Source organism: Bufo gargarizans, chromosome 9, assembly GCF_014858855.1.
Source record: "Bufo gargarizans isolate SCDJY-AF-19 chromosome 9, ASM1485885v1, whole genome shotgun sequence".
In the NCBI taxonomy this organism is placed as follows: domain Eukaryota; kingdom Metazoa; phylum Chordata; class Amphibia; order Anura; family Bufonidae; genus Bufo; species Bufo gargarizans.
In genome coordinates this window covers 22,413,864-22,435,049 of record NC_058088.1, presented here as the reverse complement: position 1 = coordinate 22,435,049, position 21,186 = coordinate 22,413,864, and positions in this window count along the sequence as shown.

Genomic DNA, 21,186 nt, shown 5'->3' with positions numbered 1-21,186 from the left:
CTCCGTGTACTGTATATAGAGAGACCTCCGGACTGTATAGAGGGGCGGCCGGCGGGAAGTACTGTCTGCTGAGCTGTGTATCTAATCCCATCCTGTGTGATACTGTCTGCTGAGCTGTGTATCTAATCCTATCCTGTGTGATACTGTCTGCTGAGCTGTGTATCTAATCCTATCCTGTGTGATACTGCCTGCTGAGCTGTGTATCTAATCCTATCCTGTGTGATACTGTCTGCTGAGCTGTGTATCTAATCCCATCCTGTGTGATACTGTCTGCTGAGCTGTGTATCTAATCCTCTCCTGTGTGATACTGTCTGCTGAGCTGTGTATCTAATCCTCTCCTGTGTGATACTGTCTGCTGAGCTGTGTATCTAATCCTATCCTGTGTGATACTGTCTGCTGAGCTGTGTATCTAATCCTATCCTGTGTGATACTGTCTGCTGAGCTGTGTATCTAATCCTACCCTGTGTGATACTGTCTGCTGAGCTGTGTATCTAATCCTGTCCTGTGTGATACTGTCTGCTGAGCTCTGTATCTAATCCTCTCCTGTGTGATACTGTCTGCTGAGCTGTGTATCTAATCCTCTCCTGTGTGATACTGTCTGCTGAGCTGTGTATCTAATCCTCTCCTGTGTGATACTGTCTGCTGAGCTGTGTATCTAATCCTCTCCTGTGTGATACTGTCTGCTGAGCTGTGTATCTAATCCTCTCCTGTGTGATACTGTCTGCTGAGCTGTGTATCTAATCCTCTCCTGTGTGATACTGTCTGCTGAGCTGTGTATCTAATCCTCTCCTGTGTGATACTGTCTGCTGAGCTGTGTATCTAATCCTCTTCTGTGTGATACTGTCTGCTGAGCTGTGTATCTAATCCTATCCTGTGTGATACTGTCTGCTGAGCTGTGTATCTAATCCTATCCCGTGTGATACTGTCTGCTGAGCCCTGTATCTAATCCTATCCCGTGTGATACTGTCTGCTGAGCCCTGTATCTAATCCTATCCCGTGTGATACTGTCTGCTGAGCCCTGTATCTAATCCTATCCCGTGTGATACTGTCTGCTGAGCTCTGTATCTAATCCTATCCCGTGTGATACGTTCTACTGAGCCGTGTATCTAATCCTATCCTGTGTGATACTGTCTGCTGAGCTGTGTATCTAATCCTATCCTGTGTGATACTGCCTGCTGAGCCGTGTATCTAATCCTGTCCCGTATGATGTGGTCTGCTGAGCCGGGTATCTAATCCTGTCCCGTGCGGTGCGGCCTGCTGAGCCGGGTATCTAATCCTGTCCCGTGCGGTGCGGCCTGCTGAGCCGGGTATCTAATCCTGTCCCGTGCGATGCGGTCTGCTGAGCCGGGTATCTAATCCTGTCCCGTGCGATGCGGTCTGCTGAGCCGGGTATCTAATCCTGTCCCGTGCGATGCGGTCTGCTGAGCCGGGTATCTAATCCTGTCCCGTGCGATGCGGTCTGCTGAGCCGGGTATCTAATCCTGTCCCGTGCGATGCGGTCTGCTGAGCCGGGTATCTAATCCTGTCCCGTGCGATGCGGTCTGCTGAGCCGGGTATCTAATCCTGTCCCGTGCGATGCGGTCTGCTGAGCCGGGTATCTAATCCTGTCCCGTGCGATGCGGTCTGCTGAGCCGGGTATCTAATCCTGTCCCGTGCGATGCGGTCTGCTGAGCCGGGTATCTAATCCTGTCCCGTGCGATGCGGTCTGCTGAGCCGGGTATCTAATCCTGTCCCGTGCGATGCGGTCTGCTGAGCCGGGTATCTAATCCTGTCCCGGGCGATGCGGTCTGCTGAGCCGGGTATCTAATCCTGTCCCGGGCGATGCGGTCTGCTGAGCCGGGTATCTAATCCTGTCCCGGGCGATGCGGTCTGCTGAGCCGGGTATCTAATCCTGTCCCGGGCGATGCGGTCTGCTGAGCCGGGTATCTAATCCTGTCCCGGGCGATGCGGTCTGCTGAGCCGGGTATCTAATCCTGTCCCGGGCGATGCGGTCTGCTGAGCCGGGTATCTAATCCTGTCCCGGGCGATGCGGTCTGCTGAGCCGGGTATCTAATCCTGTCCCGGGCGATGCGGTCTGCTGAGCCGGGTATCTAATCCTGTCCCGGGCGATGCGGTCTGCTGAGCCGGGTATCTAATCCTGTCCCGGGCGATGCGGTCTGCTGAGCCGGGTATCTAATCCTGTCCCGGGCGATGCGGTCTGCTGAGCTCCGATGTGGCGTCGCCTCCTGTGTTGGGTGGAGGTCGATGGTCACGTGATGAATTTATTGACCAGACGTCTCCATGTGACACGTTGTCCCTGATTGCCCTTCTATCTGCAGACGGCGCGCGCTCTCCGTTCACTTCCTTGGCATCTCGGGCCGTGTTTTGTGTGATTATGAAGCGTCCACTCTGCGCCTTGAGGGGTTTGTTGACACCAGCAAATCTGTGGCGCGGCTGTTTACATGTCACACCCACTGGATGCATCTGATAGTAACATAAGAAAAGACATCCGTCCATCCAGTTCGTCCTGTTATCCGGCAAGTTGATTCAGAACAAGGCAAAAAAAAACTGAGGTAAAAGCCAATTTTCCCCACTTTAGGGGGAATAAAAAAAACTTTTTCCCAACTCCAATCAGAATAACTCCCTGGATCCGCGACTCCTCTCTAGTAGCTATAGCCTGTAATATTATTACACTCCAGAAATACATCCAGGCCCCTCCTGAACTCCTTTATTGTACTCACCATCACCACCTCCTCAGGCAGAGAGCTCCATAGTCTCACTGCTCTTACCGTAAAGAATCCTCTTCTATGTTTGTGTACAAACCTTCTTTCCTCCAGACGCAGAGGATGTCCCCTCGTCACAGTCCTGGGGATAAATAGATGATGGGAGTGATCTCTGTACTGCCCCCTGATATATTTATACATAGTAATTAGATCTTCCCTCGGTCGTATTTTTTTCTAACCTGAATAACCCTAATTTTGATAATCTTTCAGGGTCCTGTAGTTGCCCCATTCCAGTTATTACTTTAGTTGCCCTCCTCTGGACCCTCTCCAGCTCTGCTATGTCTGCCTTGTTCACAGGAGCCCAGAACTGTACACAGTCCTCCATGTGTGGTCTGACTAGTGATGTGTAAAGTGGTAGGACTATGTTCTCATCACGGGCATCTATGCCCCTTCTGATGCTGTCCTCACACAGTATAGTTAAGGCGATCATTCATCCCCCATACAGTTTGCATATTGTCGTCAGGACGTCCCCAGTTCTCGTTGACTTGATGCTGACATGCGATTTATTTTTATGTGAAGAAATCAGTGACTGATCCCTGTTAATCTTTACGTGGGACTTCTAGTTGGCCAGTCATTGACCCGCGTAATAAAGGTCATTAAGATGACACTTTATCGCTTTTTGAACAGATTTGGTTGACTTTCAGTGATGGCACGCCCGGAGAAGATCATTTTCATCAAGCCTGAGCTGCTGAAACCTGTCAGCTAATCTCCGTACAGCCCACGTTCCAGTAGCTCGTTTTCTTCTGCTTCCCTTGCTGGTTGGAGAATGAGCAATGGATCTTTGGGAAGTTGGGGTTGCACATGCACAATCAGCATCACGCTGCAGCAAATTACAATACAAAGACAAAAAAATGATCAACACATCCTGCAAAATATAAATACGGTGGATGTACAAGGCTGTAATTACAGGTGACTGAACATTGCAGAACTAAATGGAAAATCTATATGTATCTTTATTTTATTTTTTTTATTCTCTGTGCCCACCCACCACTGCAACGTAACCCCAGTCCATGTGGAAACCTGCTCTATTTAATACCTGTCTCTGTGCCACATGGGCATCTACATTCAGGAGAGCAGAACCCACACATACCCGGTGTTGCTATAGTTGTTACCTCTGGGGCCATCAGATTAAAATCTAACCTGTAATGACCCCCAGACTAGTGCCATAGATCTGTAATCTGAAGGGCTGCATGCTCATTCAGTGAGGCTGATCATCTGCCGATGCCACATGAAAAGCTGAAGCAAGTAACATGCTAGGTATTTCTGCAGTCCTGCCAAAGATCCTATGCATGGAAGTACAGTTGCAGAACCCCATTCACGTGCAGATGTGAAGTTCAATGTCTTAATTAGTTTACAGTGTATTCGGAAAGCCTTCAGATCCTTCCACATTTTGTCATGTTGCGATCTTGTTCGAAAATTTTGTAAAAAATTACGTTTTTCCCTATGAATCTGCACTCAGTAACCCATGAAGAGAAAGTGAAAACAGAATTTTGAAAATTTATTAAAAAGGAAAAACTAACATTTGGCACGGACACATTCAGAGCTTTTTGCTACGACACTAGAAATTTAGCTTTGGGGCTCCCATTTCTCTGGATCATCTTTGAGATATTTCTGCACCTTGATTGGAGTCACCGGTGGTAAATTCAAATGATTGGAAATGATTTGGAAAGACACGGCCCTGTCTATATAAGATCTCACAGCTGACAATGTATATCAGAGGAAAAACCAAGCGATGAGGAGAAAAGAACTGCCTGTAGAGCTCAGGAACAGGACTCTGTGGAGGCACAGGTCTGAAAAAGAGGAGTAAACATTTCTACTGCACTGAAAGTTCCTAAAAGCAGAATGACCTCCATAATTCTTAAATGGAATTTTTTTTAAATCAAAAACAGAATTCTTCCTAGACCTTGCTGCCCCAAACTAAGTAATTGGAGGAGAAGGGCCCTGATATGAGAGGTGATGAAGAACCTAATGGTCACTCTCTCTGAGCTCTAAAGATCCTGTGTGCAGATGGGAGAAACTTTCAGAAGTTCAACAATCACCGTAGTCTCCACCAATCTGGGCTTTATGGCAAAATGGTCAGAAAGAAGCTCCTCCTCAGTAAGAGACATGTTAAAGCCTGGAGTTTGCATAAAAGCACATAAAGGACTCCTGGACTGTGAGAAACAAGATTCTATGGTCTGATAAAATCAGTATCAAACTTTTTGGCCTCATTCATAAGTTTTTATGTCTGGAGGAAACCATACACCTTTCCAATACCATCCCTACAGTGAAGCTTGGTGGTAGCAGCATCATGCTGCGGGGGGCCGGAGACTGGTCAAGACTCATTGAGCTTATCTGAGGAAGGTGGTGGCATGCTGCGAAACCGTGTTATGAGCTGATCCACATTCCCCCCCCCCCCCTTTTTATCTTATTTGTTTTTTATTTTTATGTAATTTTTAGCTTTACTTTTGAATAAATAGTCCCCATTGTACAGCGCTTGCTTGAGTACCCTTCTTCTACTGACATTAGCATCATCTTCATAGATGTCCTTTGGACCATCTAGAGCAGGGGTGGCCAACCTGAGGCTCTCCAGCTGTTGCAAAACTACCACTCCCAGCATGCCCAGACTGCCTACAGCTATCAGCGTACAGCAGGGCATGGTGGGAGTTGTAGTTTTACAACAGCTGGAGAGCCACAGGTTGGCCATGCCTGATCTAGAGGGTCTGAGCAGCAGCCTGGGACTGAATTGATCCATTTGCAACTCAGTGTCAGTGTTGTGCACGTTCTGGCACAACCACTTATGGTAAGTCCCTCCAATTTGTGGGTCCTTTCTTACCCTGGGGATTATGTCTTAAGGGAACACCACCACCCCCCTCTATTAAATACATAAAACAAGAGGAGTGAGGGACTCATTTCCAAGAGCTTACAATATGCAAGGATATTATGGTGACCTAAGATCGTGGAAAACTGAATTTAAAATAATCCCAAGACAGTGGACACGCTACCTTGTGTTATGGTATTACAAAATACTGAAATGCAAACATCAAGTCTAGGTTGGTTTGTTGATGGCCAAAGTTCAGTTAGAAAAATTCTGTTTCAGATCGAGAGAGAGAACATACAGGTCCTTCTAAAAAAAATTATTATTTTCTGTAATGTACTGATAAACATTAGACTTTCATATATTTTAGATTCATTACACACAACTGAAGTAGTTCAAGCCTTTTATTATTGATGATTTTGGCATACAGCTCATGAAAACCCCAAATTCCTATCTCAAGAAATTAGCATATTTCATCCGACCAATAAAAGAAAAGTGTTTTTAATACAAAAAAAAGTCAACTTTCAAATAATGATGTTCAGTTCTGCACTCAATACTTGGTCGGGAATCCTTTTGCAGAAATGACTGCTTCAATGCGGCGTGGCATGGAGGCAATCAGCCTGTGGCACTGCTGAGGTGTTATGGAGGCCCAGGATGCTTCAATGCGGCCTTAAGCTCATCCAGAGTGTTGGGTCTTGTGTCTCTCAACTTTCTCTTCCCAATATCCCACAGATTCTCTATGGGGTTCAGGTCAGGAGAGTTGGCAGGCCAATTGAGCACAGTAATACCATGGTCAGTAAACCATTTACCAGTGGTTTTGGCACTGTGAGCAGTCTTCCTCCAGACTCTGGCACCTTGATTTCCGAATGACATGCAAAATTAGCTTTCATCCGAAAAAAGTACTTTGGACCACTGAGCAACAGTCCAGTGCTGCTTCTCTGTAGCCCAGGTCAGGCGCTTCTGCCGCTGTTTCTGGGGAATGCGGCACCTGTAGCCCATTTCCTGCACACGCCTGTACACGGGGGCTCTGGATGTTTCTACTCCAGACTCAGTCCACTGCTTCCACAGGTCCCCCAAGGTCTGGAATCGGTCCTTCTCCACAATCTTCCTCGGGGTCCGGTCACCTCTTCTCGTTGTGCAGCGTTTTCTGCCACACTTTTTCCTTCCCACAGACTTCCCACTGAGGTGCCTTGATACAGCACTCTGGGAACAGCCTATTCGTTCAGAAATTTCTTTCTGTGTCTTACCCTCTTGCTTGAGGGTGTCAATGATGGCCTTCTGGACAGCAGTCAGGTCAGCAGTCTTACCCATGATTGCGGTTTTGAGTAATGAACCAGGCTGGGAGTTTTTAAAAGCCTCAGCAATCTTTTGCAGGTGTTTAGAGTTAATTAGTTGATTCAGATGATTAGGTTAATAGCTCGTTTAGAGAACCTTTTCATGATTTTGGGTTTTTTATGAGCTGTAGGCCAAAATCATCAATATTAAAAGAATAAAAGGCTTGAACTACTTCAGTTGTGTGTAATGAATCTAAAATATATGAAAGTCTAATGTTTATCAGTACATTACAGAAAATAATGAACTTTATCACAATATGCTAATTTTTTTAGAAGGACCTGTATTAGCAACGGTGGATAGACAGTGACTGGGGTTTCATAGAAGTCAATTGCCCTTTGATCCAGAAAAACTCTAGTGCCCAGATGAGTAGCAGGCTAATAATGGCCTGAGGAAGAGGGAGACCCCTCGAAACGCGTCTGGCTGGTCCTGCGAGTGTTATACTACCCATCAGAATCCGAGGAAATAGATCTACAAATTATCGGCACTATTATCAGCGAATATAAGCCTCTGGATACCAGCAATAGAGGAGCTGATTGAAATTATCGCGAGATTACGCGATCCCTGCATGCTGCTTCCTGGAAGGTGACACGCATTAACATTAACATCACGTGGTAACGCCGAGACCGGAGAGCAACAAGCGGGAAGTTTAAAAGTTCTACAACTGAGCGCTATAAAGCACCTTACACAGGGATAAGCATTCTAAAAGTCAAGGTAAGAGGGTTTACAGTGAGGGGGACGCCCCATTCAAATAACCCGAATATTACCTTATATCCTTGTACTTGGAGTGCGGACTCTGGTTGCTGCTACATTTGTATGCTACATTTGTATCTTCACTCTGCTACAGCAGTGTTACTAAATACTGGACTCAAATTGATGCAGGGAAATCAACAAGTTGCTACAACAATTTTATATGGACACAGTTCATCACTACTATTTCTTTTCTTTTTTCTCACAAAGATTATTATTATTATTATAATACTTTATTATTATCAATATTTCACAATATTCACTTATTAATGTCACAATTAATTTATTTATTGATGTAAGCAATTTTCTGAATTCTATTAGCACTTGTCATAGACAAGCTAAATAAGCTCAGTGCAATTACTATTATGTTATATTCTATATGTTTTATAAATTTTATGTGATATTTTATTGTACATTTTATTATATAAATATTCTACTATAGACATACCAGCTGTTGAGTGCCTGTTTTATTTTTATTTTTATCTTAATAATGACTTCTCTTTTTTTCTTTTCCTCAACTCAAGCAGAAGTTTAGGCCTAGATCAAGACAAAATTAAATCTGGAAAGTGTGGCATGCATTTGCATTCACACCCCTGTACTCTGATACCCCTAAATAAAATCCAGTGTGACCAATTGCCTTCAAAGGTCACCTAATTGGTAAATGGAGTTCACATGTGTGTAACTTATTCTCAGTGTACCTACAGCTATTTCTAGAAGGCCTCAAAGTTTTGTTTGTGAACATTAGGGATGAAACAGCATCAGGAAAACCAATGAACACACCAGACAGGTCAGGGATAAATATGTGGAGAAGTGTAAAGCGGGGTTAGGTTATAAAAAATATATCCCAAGCTCAGAACATCTCACAGAGCACTGTTCAGTCCATCATCTGAAAATGGAAGAAGTGTGGCAAAACTGCAAACCTACCAAGACATGGCTGTCCACCTAAACTGACAGGCCAGGCAAGGAGAGCACTAATTAGAGAAGCAGCCAAGAGGCCCATGGTGGCACAACTGCAAACGTACAAAGACATGGCTGTCTACCTCAATTTATCTAATTCGAGAAGAAGCCAAGAGGCTATGTGTGGTGGAAAAGTAATACTGCACCTAACACTGAACACACCATCCCCACGGTGAAACGTGGTGGTGGCAGCATCGTACTGTGGGGATACTTTTATTCTGCAGGGACAGGGAAGCTGGTCAGAGTTGATGGGAAGATGAATGGAGCTAAATACATGGAAAACCTGGACGAGGCTGGGGCAGAGGTTTACCTTCCAGCAGGACAACAACCCTAAACATCCAGCCAGAGCTACAATGTAGTGGTTTAGATCAAAGCATATTCGTGTGATAGAATGGCCAAGTCACAGTCCAGACCTAAATCCCATTGCGAATCTGTGACAAGGCCTGGAAATTGCTGTTCACAGACACTCTCAAGCCAATCTGACAGAACTTGAGCTATTTTGAATAAACGAAAAAAGAGAGGGAGGTGCGCTCACCTGGCTGTAAATAATAGCGGAAGTACGGAGCAAGCTGGGAACATAGCGTGAAATCGATATCCAAAAAGAAGAGCAGAGATCCAGCTTCCAATGCAAACGTGGCAGCTTTTATTGAAATGACACAGACTTCCATTTTGGTTTTTAATGCACTATTTCAATAATGCTGCCACATTTGCATTGGAAGCTGGATCTCTGCTCTTTTTGGATATTGAGCTATTTTGCTAAGAATAATGGGCACCAATTTCACCTTTTAGATGTGCGAAGCTGGTAGAGATATACCCCAAAAGACTTGCAGCTGTAATTGCAGCAAAAGCTCGTCCTACAAAGTACCGACTTAGGAGGGCTGAAGACAAATGCACGCCAGATTTTTATTTATTAAAAGTTTTGAAAACCATGTATCATTTTCACTTCACACATACTTGCTACTTTGTGTTGGTCTATCACATAAAATACATTTGTTTGTGGGTGTAATGTGGAAAAGCTCAAGGGGTATGAATACTTTTTCAAGGCACTGTATATATATATATATATATATATATATATATACACACACACACACACACACAGTGGATATAAAAAGTCTACACACCCCTGTTAAAATGTCAGGTTTCTGTAATGTAAAAAAAATTAGACAAAGATAAATAATTTCAAAACTTTTTCCACCTTTTATTTTGACCTATAAACTGTACAACTCAATTGAAAAACAAACTGAAATCTTTTAGGTGGAGGGATGATAAAATATTAAAATAAAATAATATGGTTGCATAAGTGTGCACACCCTTAAACTAATACTTTGTTGAAGCACCTTTTGATTTTATTACAGCTCTCAGTCTTTTTGGGTATGAGTCTATCAGCATTGAAAATTTGACTCTTTGCAAAAACACTCCAAACCTGTCAGATTGCGATGGCCTCTCCTGGGCACAGCCCTCTTCAGATCACCCCACAAATTTTCAATCGGATTCAGGTCTGGGCTCTGGCTGGGCCATTCCAAAACTTTAATCTTCTTCTGGTGAAGCCATTCCTTTATTGATTTGGATGTATGCTTTGGGTTGTTGTCATGCTGAAAGGTGAAGTTCCTCTTCATGTTCAGCTTTCTAGCAGAAGCCTGAAGGTTTTGTGCCAATATTGACTGGTATTTGGAACTGTTCATAATTCTCTCTAGGTTAACTAAGGCCCCAGCTGAAGAAGAACAGCCCCTTGGCATGATGCTGCCACCACCATGCTTCACTGTGGGGATGGTGTTCTTTTGGTGATGTGCAGTGTTGTTTTTGCGCCAAAAATATCTTTTGGAATTATGGCCAAAAAGTTCACCCTTGCTTTCATCAGACCATAACACCTTTTCCCACATGCTTTTGGGAAACTTCAGATGTGTTTTTGCAGAATGTAGCCTGGCTTGGATGTTTTTCTTGGTAAGAAAAGGCTTTCGTCTTGCCACTCTACCCCATAGCCCAGACATATGAAGAACACGGGAGATTGTTGTCACATGTACCACACAGCCAGGACTTGCCAGATATTCCTGCAGCTCCTGTAATGTTGCTGTAGGCCTCTTGGTCGCCTCCCAGACCAGTTTTCTTCTCGTCTTTTCATCAATTTTGGAGGGACGTCCAGTTCTTGGTAATGTCACTGTTGTGCCATATTTTCTCCACTGATGATGACTGTCTTCACTGTGTTCCATGGTATATCTAATGCCTTGGAAATTCTTTTGTCCCCTTCTCCTGACTGATACCTTTTAACAATGAGATCCCTCTGATGTTTTGGAAGGCTCTGTGGACCATGGCTTCTGCTGTGGGATGCGACTAAGAAAATTTCAGGAAAGACCAACTAGAGCAGCAGAACTTTATTTGGGGTTAATCAGAGGCACTTTACATGATGGCCGGTGTATGCTGACTGCTATCTAACAGGATTGTCAATGTGATTGCTTAATTCTGAACACAGCTACATCCCCCAGTTATAAGAGGGTGTGCACACTTATGCAAACACATTATTATTTTTTGTTTTCTTCCCTCCACCTAAAAGATTTCAGTTTGTTTTTCAATTGAGTTGTACAGTTTATAGGTTTATAGGTCACATTAAAGGTGGAAAAAGGTGTACAGTTTATAGGTCACATTAAAGGTGGAAAAAGTTCTGAAATTATTTATCTTTGTCTAATTTTTTTTTTACATCACAGAAACCTGACATTTTAACAGGGGCGTGTAGACTTTTTATATCCACTGTATTTAAACACACTTCTCACAAAAAGTTTGTGTTCTTTAGCATGTGGGTGGGTGCAGGATATTCCAATGTGCAAGTCCGCGCATTACTGTCACGTGATACTCCACATGATCAGTGAAAGCATAGCGGCGTATCCTAGTAACCAGGTAGTAATATAGTAAATCAAGCAGTGAAATGTCACCGTAGGAAAAATGCTGAGGAAGTGAGAAGCGATGCGATAAAGCGCACCTAACCCAATCCCGTGTCGAGAGGCACATGTGTAGGATAACCGGCCATTACCCAACTCATACAGACCAATCAATCCAACCTGCTTCCCACATAGAATGACTAATTGCAAAGTATGATGTCCTAGTGACAGACACCTTGTGTATACACTGTAAGGTACAGCAGGCGTCGCAAAGTGTAAAACCACAAGGCGGCGTCCCCTGGGCCTCCCAGCAAAATCTTAAAGGTTATCGGAATCCATCATACATGTCATGCCTAATAATATAGAAAAACCATAATCAATCAAGAAAAAAATATATAAAAAAATCAATCCAGCCGACTGTTTCTTTCTATTTGGCGAGACGGTCATATGTTCACCATCCAGAACAACCCTAAAATAATAAAAAATAGTGTTATAAACCTAAAAACAACTATATACAGGCGCTGTAAGAGGCAGAAGAGAGACAGAGGGTTTGGAATGGACTAATCAGACAAATAACCAGGGTCTGAAATCCACATCGAGACCATTTGGTCTTAGCGTCTTAAGTTTAAATATCCACTCTGCTTCCCGTTTTTTAAATTATTGGACACGATTACCCCCCCCTTTCTTGGAGGGTAAACCTGATCAATAATCATGAATTTAAGATCACTTTCAGTATGTTTTTTTTGTCAACAAAGTGTTTAGGCAGCGGTTAGTCTTTGCTGTTTAGGCAGCGGTAAGTCTTTGCTGTTTAGGCAGCGGTAAGTCTTTGCTGTTTAGGCAGCGGTTAGTCTTTGCTGTTTAGGCAGCGGTTAGTCTTTGCTGTTTAGGCAGCGGTAAGTCTTTGCTGTTTAGGCAGCGGTAAGTCTTTGCTGTTTAGGCAGCGGTTAGTCTTTGCTGTTTAGGCAGCGGTAAGTCTTTGCTGTTTAGGCAGCGGTAAGTCTTTGCTGTTTAGGCAGCGGTAAGTCTTTGCTGTTTAGGCAGCGGTAAGTCTTTGCGCTGCTTTCTGATAGAATAGTGGTGCTGGTTAAATCGCCTTTTCAAATCAGGTTATTTCCCCAACATATAGCAAATTGCACGGGCACCAGAGAACATAAATGACTTAAGAAGAATCCGGATACAAAAGGTACACGCTGCCTATTGTGATCCCTAGTAATTTTTTTGTTACAGATCTAAAAAAATACAACAAATCAGACTGTAACTGAAACCAATCAATATGGCTAGAGGGACAAAAGCTCAGTCCTTTTTCCAATACTTGTATCTGTACTGGAGTAAGGACATGAGAATAAATATTTACCACAGTTTGTGAGGTTACGTCCTGGGTTTTTTCAGAATCTTCTGACTTCTGGTTTTTACGGAACGCTTCCTCTTGCGACCTCCACGTCTTGCTGCTTTTTTCTGTTGTGTCCTGTAGGGTCTTAAAAAACAGGTAAGTTATCCAGGTTAGACTCCTTTTTTACGTTTTAGTTTTTTGTTGGAACTAAAATCTCCATTTTCAGTCCATGCACAGAGACCATGTATGTATTGCTTGAGAACGGTCCCAGAAAGTGGACTGAAACGTTGCATGGATAAATAAAGGACTTCACATTTTTCACCTATTGGAAGGGCTGCAGTCTTTATTTCTTTTTGTATGCTTTGACGGTGGGTCGCGTCCAAACTGTGGGCACTCCTGACTTTGGCTACGGTTTGTGCTGCCTTGGATTTTTTCATTTTTGTATATTGAACCACAAGAGCTTGCACAATTTCTTCTGCCTTTTATACATAAGAACATGAATCCCCTAGGGGAACAGCCGAGGTTTTCACCTATACGAACGCTGATAGAGATAGAATTATAGAGACGTGTAAAGGTGACCTGGAGTTCTTATCTATTCCTTCACTGCTTGATACCAAGAAAAGATATGAACAAGAGACTAAACGATAAAGAACTATTTTTTACTCCACAAGAAGCTGGATTCTCTCTTTCTGTTTGGATATTCTATTGGGCCCAGTTCTGGCCTTTTTTCCGTGCTTCGTGGATTAAAGTCAGAGGTGAGAGCTTCAGCCATTTCTATCATTGTTAGAGACTAAACGATGTATCACTCTTGAACTGCATTCTACTACATTGGTGGAATATGTAAAAACTAACTGTATCCCTAGAGCCATCTATGTACTCACATGATCCTGACTTCCGTGTGAAATATGAACAGATTTCAAATAAGTACAGCCAGGTCCATAAATATTGGGACATCGATACAATTCTAAAATTTTTGGCTCTATACACCACCACAATAGATTTGAAATGAAACGAACAAGATGTGCTTTACCTGCAGACTGTCAGCTGTAATTTGAGGGCATTTACATCCAAATCGGATGAACGGTGCAAGAATTACAACAGTTTGCATATGTGCCTCCCACTTGTTAAGGGACCAAAAGTAATGGGACAATTGGCTTCTCAGCTGTTCCATGGCCGGTGTGTGTTATTCCCTCATTATCCCAATTACAATGAGCAGATAAAAGGTCCAGAGGTCATTTCCAGTCTGCTATTTGCAGTTGCAGATCCAAAGAGCTGTCACTATCAGTGAAGCCATCATTAGGCTGAAAAAACACAACAAACCCATCAGAGAGATAGCAAAAACATTAGGCCTGGCCAAAACAACTGTTTGGAACATTCTTAAAAAAAAAAGGAACGCACCGGTGAGCTCAGCAACACCAAAAGACCCGGAAGACCACAGAAAACAACTGTGGTGGATGACCAAAGAATTCGATTCCTGTTCACAACAGTTGGCCAGATCAAGAACACTCTCCAGGAGGTAGCTGTATGTGTGTCAAAGTCAATAATGAGGAGAAGACTTCACCAGAGTGAATACAGAGGGTTCACCACAAGATGTAAACCAGGAAGCCTCAAGAACAGGAAGGCCAGATTAGAGTTTGCCAAACGACATCTAAAAAAAGCCTTCACAGTTCTGGAACAACATCCTATGGACAGATGAGACCGAGATCAACTTGTACCAGAGTGATGGGAAGAGAAGAGTATGGAGAAGCAAAGGAACTGCTCATGATCCTAAGCATACCACCTCATCAGTGAAGCATGGTGGTGGTAGTGTCATGGCGTGGGCATGTATGGCTGCCAATGGAACTGGTTCTCTTGTATTTATTGATGATGTGACTGCTGACAAAAGCAGCAGGATGAATTCTGAAGTGTTTCGGGCAATATTATCTGCTCATATTCAGCCAAATGCTTCAGAACTCATTGGACGGCGCTTCACAGTGCAGATGGACAATGACCCAAAGCATACTGCAAAAGCAACCAAAGAGTTTTTTAAGGGAAAGTGGAATGTTATGCAATAGCCAAGTCAATCACCTGACCATGAAACCCAGCGTCTGGTGATGTCTATGCGTTCCAGACTTTAGGCTTTAATTGACTGCAAAGGATTTGCAACCAAGTATTAACCTCTTCCGGACACATGACGTACCGGTACAGCATGATGTCCTGGTACTTAAGGACACATGACGTACCAGTATGTCATGTGTATTTTCGATCACCGCCGCTCAAATAATTGAGCAGGCACCTTGAGTCAATGCGCGGGGGGGTCCCGTAACCCCCCCGTGTCAGCAATCGCCGCAAACCGCAGGTCAATTCAGACCTGCAGTTTGTGGCGGCGGTGCCATCGGGTCCCCATGCGGCTGTAGGGGGGGCCCGATGGCATAGAAGGCAGCACCTTCCGGTGATGGGCCTGTGAGATCCAGCCCCCTGGATCTCACAGGTAGGAAGCTGTATGAGTAATACACACTGTATTACTCATACAGCCAATGCATTCCAATACAGAAGTATTGGAATGCATTGTAAAAGGGATTAGACCCCCAAAAGATGAAGTCCCAAAGTGGGACAAAAAATAAAGTAAAAAAAGTTGAAAAAAAAAAGTTTCCCCCCCCCCCAAAAATTAAGTTTCAAGTAAAAATAAACAAAAACGTCATTTTCCCCAAATAAAGTTAAACAAAATTGGTAAAAAAAAAATAGGGGAAAAAATAAGTTTACATTTATAGGTATCGCCGCGTCCGTATCGACCGGCTCTATAAACATATCACATGACCTAACCCCTCAGATGAACACCGTAAAAAATAAAGAAATAAAAACTGTGCTAAATAATCAATTTTTTTCTCACCTTACATTACAAAAAGTACAACAGCAAGCGATCAAAAAGGCGTATCCCCACCAAAATAGTACCAATCTAACTGTCACCTCATCCTGCAAAAAATGAGCCCCACCTGAAACAATCGCCCCCAAAAAAAAAAATATGGCTCAGAATATGGAGACAGTAAAACATTATTTTTTTTGTTTAAAAAAAAATACTTACATAAATAAAAAAAAGTATACATATTAGGTATCGCCTCGTCCGTAATAACTTGCTCTATAAAAATATCACATGAAGTAACCCCTCAGGTGAATACCGTAAAAAAAAAATAGGTGTAAAAAAAAAAAAAAGCTATTTTTTTTCACCTTACATCACAAAAAGTGTAATAGCAAGCAATCAAAAAGTCACATGCACCCCAAAATAGTGCCAATAAAACCGTCATCTCATCACGCAAAAATCATACCCTACCCAAGATAATCGCCCAAAAACTGAAAAAACTATGGCTCTCAGACTATGGAAACACTAAAACATGATTTTTTTTTGTTTCAAAAATGAAATCATTGTGTAAAACTTACATAAATAAATAAAAAGTATACATATTAGGTATCGCCGCGTTGTTGACAACCTGGTCTATAAAAATACCACATGATCTAACCTGTCAGATGACTGTTGCAAATAGCAAAAAATAAAAACGGTGCCAAAACAGCTATTTCTTGTTACCTTGCCTCACAAAAAGTGTAATATAGAGCAACCAAAAATCATATGTACCCTAAAACAACAAAACTGCCACCCTATTCCGTAGTTTCTAAAATGGGGTCTATCTGTAAAGAATAAATCAAGGCAACTGGACGTACTGTAGATTTCTTGAAAACATTTCACTCGTTCTTCCGAGCTTTCTTAATTCTGAGTGACCTCAATTCTGGGGTCACTTTTGGGGAGTTTCTACTCTAGGGGTGCATCAGGGGGGCTTTAAATGGGACATGGTGTCAAAAAACCAGTCCAACAAAATCTGCCTTCCAAAGACCGTATGGCATTCCTTTCCTTCTGCGCCCTGCCGTGTGCCTGTACAGCGGTTTATGACCACATATGGGGTGTTTCTGTAAACTACAGAATCAGGGACATAAATATTGAGTTTTGTTTGGCTGTTAACCCTTGCTTTGTAACTGGAAAAAAAAATATTAAAATGGAAAATCTGCCAAAAAAGTGAAATTTTGAAATTGTATCTCTTTTTTCCATTAATTTTTGTGGAACACCTAAAGGGTTAACAAAGTTTGTAAAATCAGTTTTGAATACCTTGAGGGGGTGTAGTTTCTAGAATGGGTCATTTCTGGGTGGTTTCTATTATGTAAGCCTCAAAAAGTGACTTCAGACCTGAACTGGTCCTTAAAAAGTGGGTTTTTAAAAATTTCTGAAAAATTTCAAGATTTGCTTCTAAACTTCTAAGCCTTGTAACGTCCCCAAAAAATAAAATATAATTCCCAAAATGATCCAAACATGAAGTAGACATATGGGAAATGGAGAATAAAGTAACTTTTTTTGTAGGTATTACTATGTATTATAGAAGGGGAAATTTGCTAATTTTTCCAAATTTTTGGCAAATTTGGTATTTTTTTTATAAATAAAAATGATTTTTTTTTACTCCATTTTACCAGTGTCATGAAGTACAATATGTGACGAAAAATCTATCTCAGACTGGCCTAGATAAGTCAAAGCGTTTTAAAGTTATCACCCCATAAAGTGACACTGGTCAGATTTGCAAAAAATGGCCTGGTCCTTAAAGGGAACCTGTCACTGGGTTTTAGTTATAGAGCTGAGGTCATGGGTTGCTAGATGCCCGCTAGCACACCCGCAATACCCAGTCCCCATAGCTCTCTGTGCTTTTATTATGTAAAAAAAACGATTTGATACATATGCAAATTAACCTGAGATGAGTCCTGTGCCTGACTCATCTCACGTACAGGACTCATCTCAGGGTAATTTGCATATGTATCAAATAGTTTTTTCTCCACAATAAAAGCACACAGAGCTATGGGGACTGGGTATTGCGGATGTGCTAGCGGCCATCTAGCAACCCATGTCATCAGCTCTATACACAAAATCCCGGTGACAGATTCCCTTTAAGGTGAAAATGAGCCCGGTCCTTAAGGAGTTAAAAAGTGAAAGTTTGATTTATGATTATTATTCTGTCCCATTACTTTTGGTCCCTTCAAATTAAAGCTGACAGTCTGCAGGTAAAGCACATCTTGTTTGTTTCATTTCAAATCCATTGTGGAGGTGCATAGAGCCAAACATGTTAGAATTGTGTCCATGTCCCAATATATATGGACCTGACTGTGTGCACACAATCTAATGCTACTGAATATTGAATTTATGTATAGGACTTATCTACCACTCTGTCCAATAAACTTGAATCGGAGTAATTATTAAGAAATGTTTTACCATCACAGGAGTTTAAAGATGATACTGATAAACTTCAACCACATATGGATAAACTGAGAAAAGAGACACAGGACACCAAGAGGAACAAATGGCAAAGGGATGCAATGGACTATACCACTGGCCATGTATATACTGGGACTGAAAATTGACATTTTAGTTCCAACAAAAGACAAAAACGTAAAGAGGAGTCTAACCTGGATAACTTACCTGTTTTTTTAGACCCTACAGGACACAACAGAAAAAAGCAACAAGACGTGGAGGTCGCAAGAGGAAGCGATTCCGTAAAAAACAGAAGAAACCGAGGACGTAACCTCACAAACCGTGGTAAATATTTCTTCTCATGTCCTTACTCCAGAACAGATACAAGTATTGGAAAAAGGACTGAGCTTTTGTCCCTCTAGCCATATTGATTGGTTTCAGTTACAGTCTGATTTGTTGTATTTTTTTAGATCTGTAAAACTAAAAATATTTTTTCACAACAAATGCAATGTCATGTCTACTACTAAGGGTTCTGAATTATGTTTATCAGATTGGGGTCTGCAACTGAGAAGTGATTTTGCTCCGCAGATCACTTCCCAAGCTTCTGATGTATTCTCTACTGCTGTTCTGAAGGATATACAATGTCTGAGAGACACTGGGGTTGATAATCATCTAATACATCCTAATATGACTACACATCAGGTGAGGGCCTTAAATCCATTGATCCATGACCACTCCTTCACCATCAAGCCTGCTGATAAAGGTGGTGGTCGTGGATACGTCCATGTACCTGATGGAGGCCAATAGGCAACTATCAAATAAGAATGTATTCACCAGATTACAGGGTGATCCTAAATTCGAGATCCAAAGGAAAATACGTGATCTTGTGGAACATGATCGTCAATCAGGTTTGATTGACGACAAACATTATGAGTTTTTGTTAGTTCAACATCCCACTACTCCATTGTTTTATTTATTGCCCAAAATCGTAAAAAAAGAAAATATGTACAATGTCCGCCGGGCGGGCCCATTGTTTCTAACAGGGGGTCCTTATTGAGTAATGCCTCAATATTTCTGGATAAAATATTATGTTAATACGCTATAAAAGCAAAATCTTATATACAAGATACTACAGACTTCCTTAAAAAATTAACCACGGTTGACATACCTGAGGGGGCCATTTTGGCAACCTTTTGATATTGTCAGCCTACATACCTGAACCCAACATTACTTCGGCATGACATCAGTTAGGGAGGCCTTGAACACTTCTGATTTGACACCAGAATGCAGAAATTTTGTTTTATCTTTACTGCATCTGATACTTAATAATACTTATTTTTTATTTGGAGATGACTACTATATGCAAGTCAGGGGGACGGCCATGGGGACGAATGTGGCGCCTACTTACGCCAACATAGTCGTCGCCCACGTGGAGGAACACTACGTCTATGTGTCCCACCACTTGTGCTGAGGTGGTGGAGATACATAGACGACATTTTTGTCATTTGGACAGGGACGACTGCAGAATTGGAGTCCTTTCATCTCTTTCTTAATGGCTTATTTCCAGACATACAATACATTTTGGAATTTTCATTAAAAAAATATACATTTTTTGGTTGTGGATGTATCTCTTCAAAGTACTGCTCTACATACCAGTCTATAGGCTAAGCCGACCGACAAAAATACAGTTTTGAGATATGACAGTGCACAGCCCCGTAAGATGGTTCAATCCGTACCCTTTAGCCAATTTACTAGGGCTAGCAGGATTATCAGCAATGATAGCAAATTGGATAGAGCATTAAATACCACGGTACATTCATTTAAAGAGAGGGGTTACCCTCAGAGAATATTATGTGAGCAACGTAAACGTCTCTAATTGAAAGACAGATCTGAAACTTTACAAAAAAAACTACTAGGGATCACAATAGACAGCGTATACCTTTTGTATCGACTTATGGTGGTATCAGTACTCATATCAGCAGGATTATTCACAAACACTGGTCTATTTTAGCCAGTGGTAATGCTGATATTACAGAACTTAAATCTAAACCTTTAATGTCCTATAGGCGGTCCCGCAATCTTAGACAGGTTAGTGAAAAATGACATAGGATCCAGTAAGACCTCGCAACAAACATTTTTGACTTCAAAAACACTAGGGTGTTATCCATGCCTACACTGTGTGAACTGCAAATACATGATCAAGGGTATACAGTCCACACATCCGATCCTTCTTATGTCATTTATGTTCTCTGGTGCCCATGCGGATTGCTATATGTCGGGGAAACAACCTGTGATTTCAAAACACGATTTCTATTCCACCAGAAAGCAGCGCAAAGACTTACCGCTGCCTAAACAGCAAAGACTTACCGCTGCCTAAACAGCAAAGACTTACCGCTGCCTAAACAGCAAAGACTTACCGCTGCCTAAACAGCAAAGACTTACCGCTGCCTAAACAGCAAAGACTTACCGCTGCCTAAACAGCAAAGACTTACCGCTGCCTAAACAGCAAAGACTTACCGCTGCCTAAACAGCAAAGACTTACCGCTGCCTAAACAGCAAAGACTTACCGCTGCCTAAACAGCAAAGACTTACCGCTGCCTAAACAGCAAAGACTTACCGCTGCCTAAACAGCAAAGACTTACCGCTGCCTAAACACTTTGTTGATAAAACAACATACTGAAAGTGATCTCAAATTCATGATTATTGATCAGGTTCCCCCTACAAGAACGAAGGGGGGGGGGGGGGGGGTAATCGCGTCCAATTATTAAACAGGAAGCAGAGTAGATATTTAAACTTAATAAGCTAAGACCAAACGGTCTCAATGTTGATTTCAGACCCTGGTTATTTGTCTGATTAGTCCATTCTAAACCCTCTGTCTCTTTTCTGCCTCTTACAGCGCCTGTATATAGTTGTTTTTAGGTTTATAACGCTATATTTTTTATTATTTTAGGGTTGTTCCGGATGGTGAACATATGACCGTCTCGACAAATAGAAAGAAACACAATCGGCTGGATTGATTTTTTTATATATTTTTTTTCCTTATTTTTTTTGATTGATTATGGTTTTTCTATATTATTAGGCATGACATGTATGATGGATTCCAATAACCTTTAAGATTTTGCTGGGAG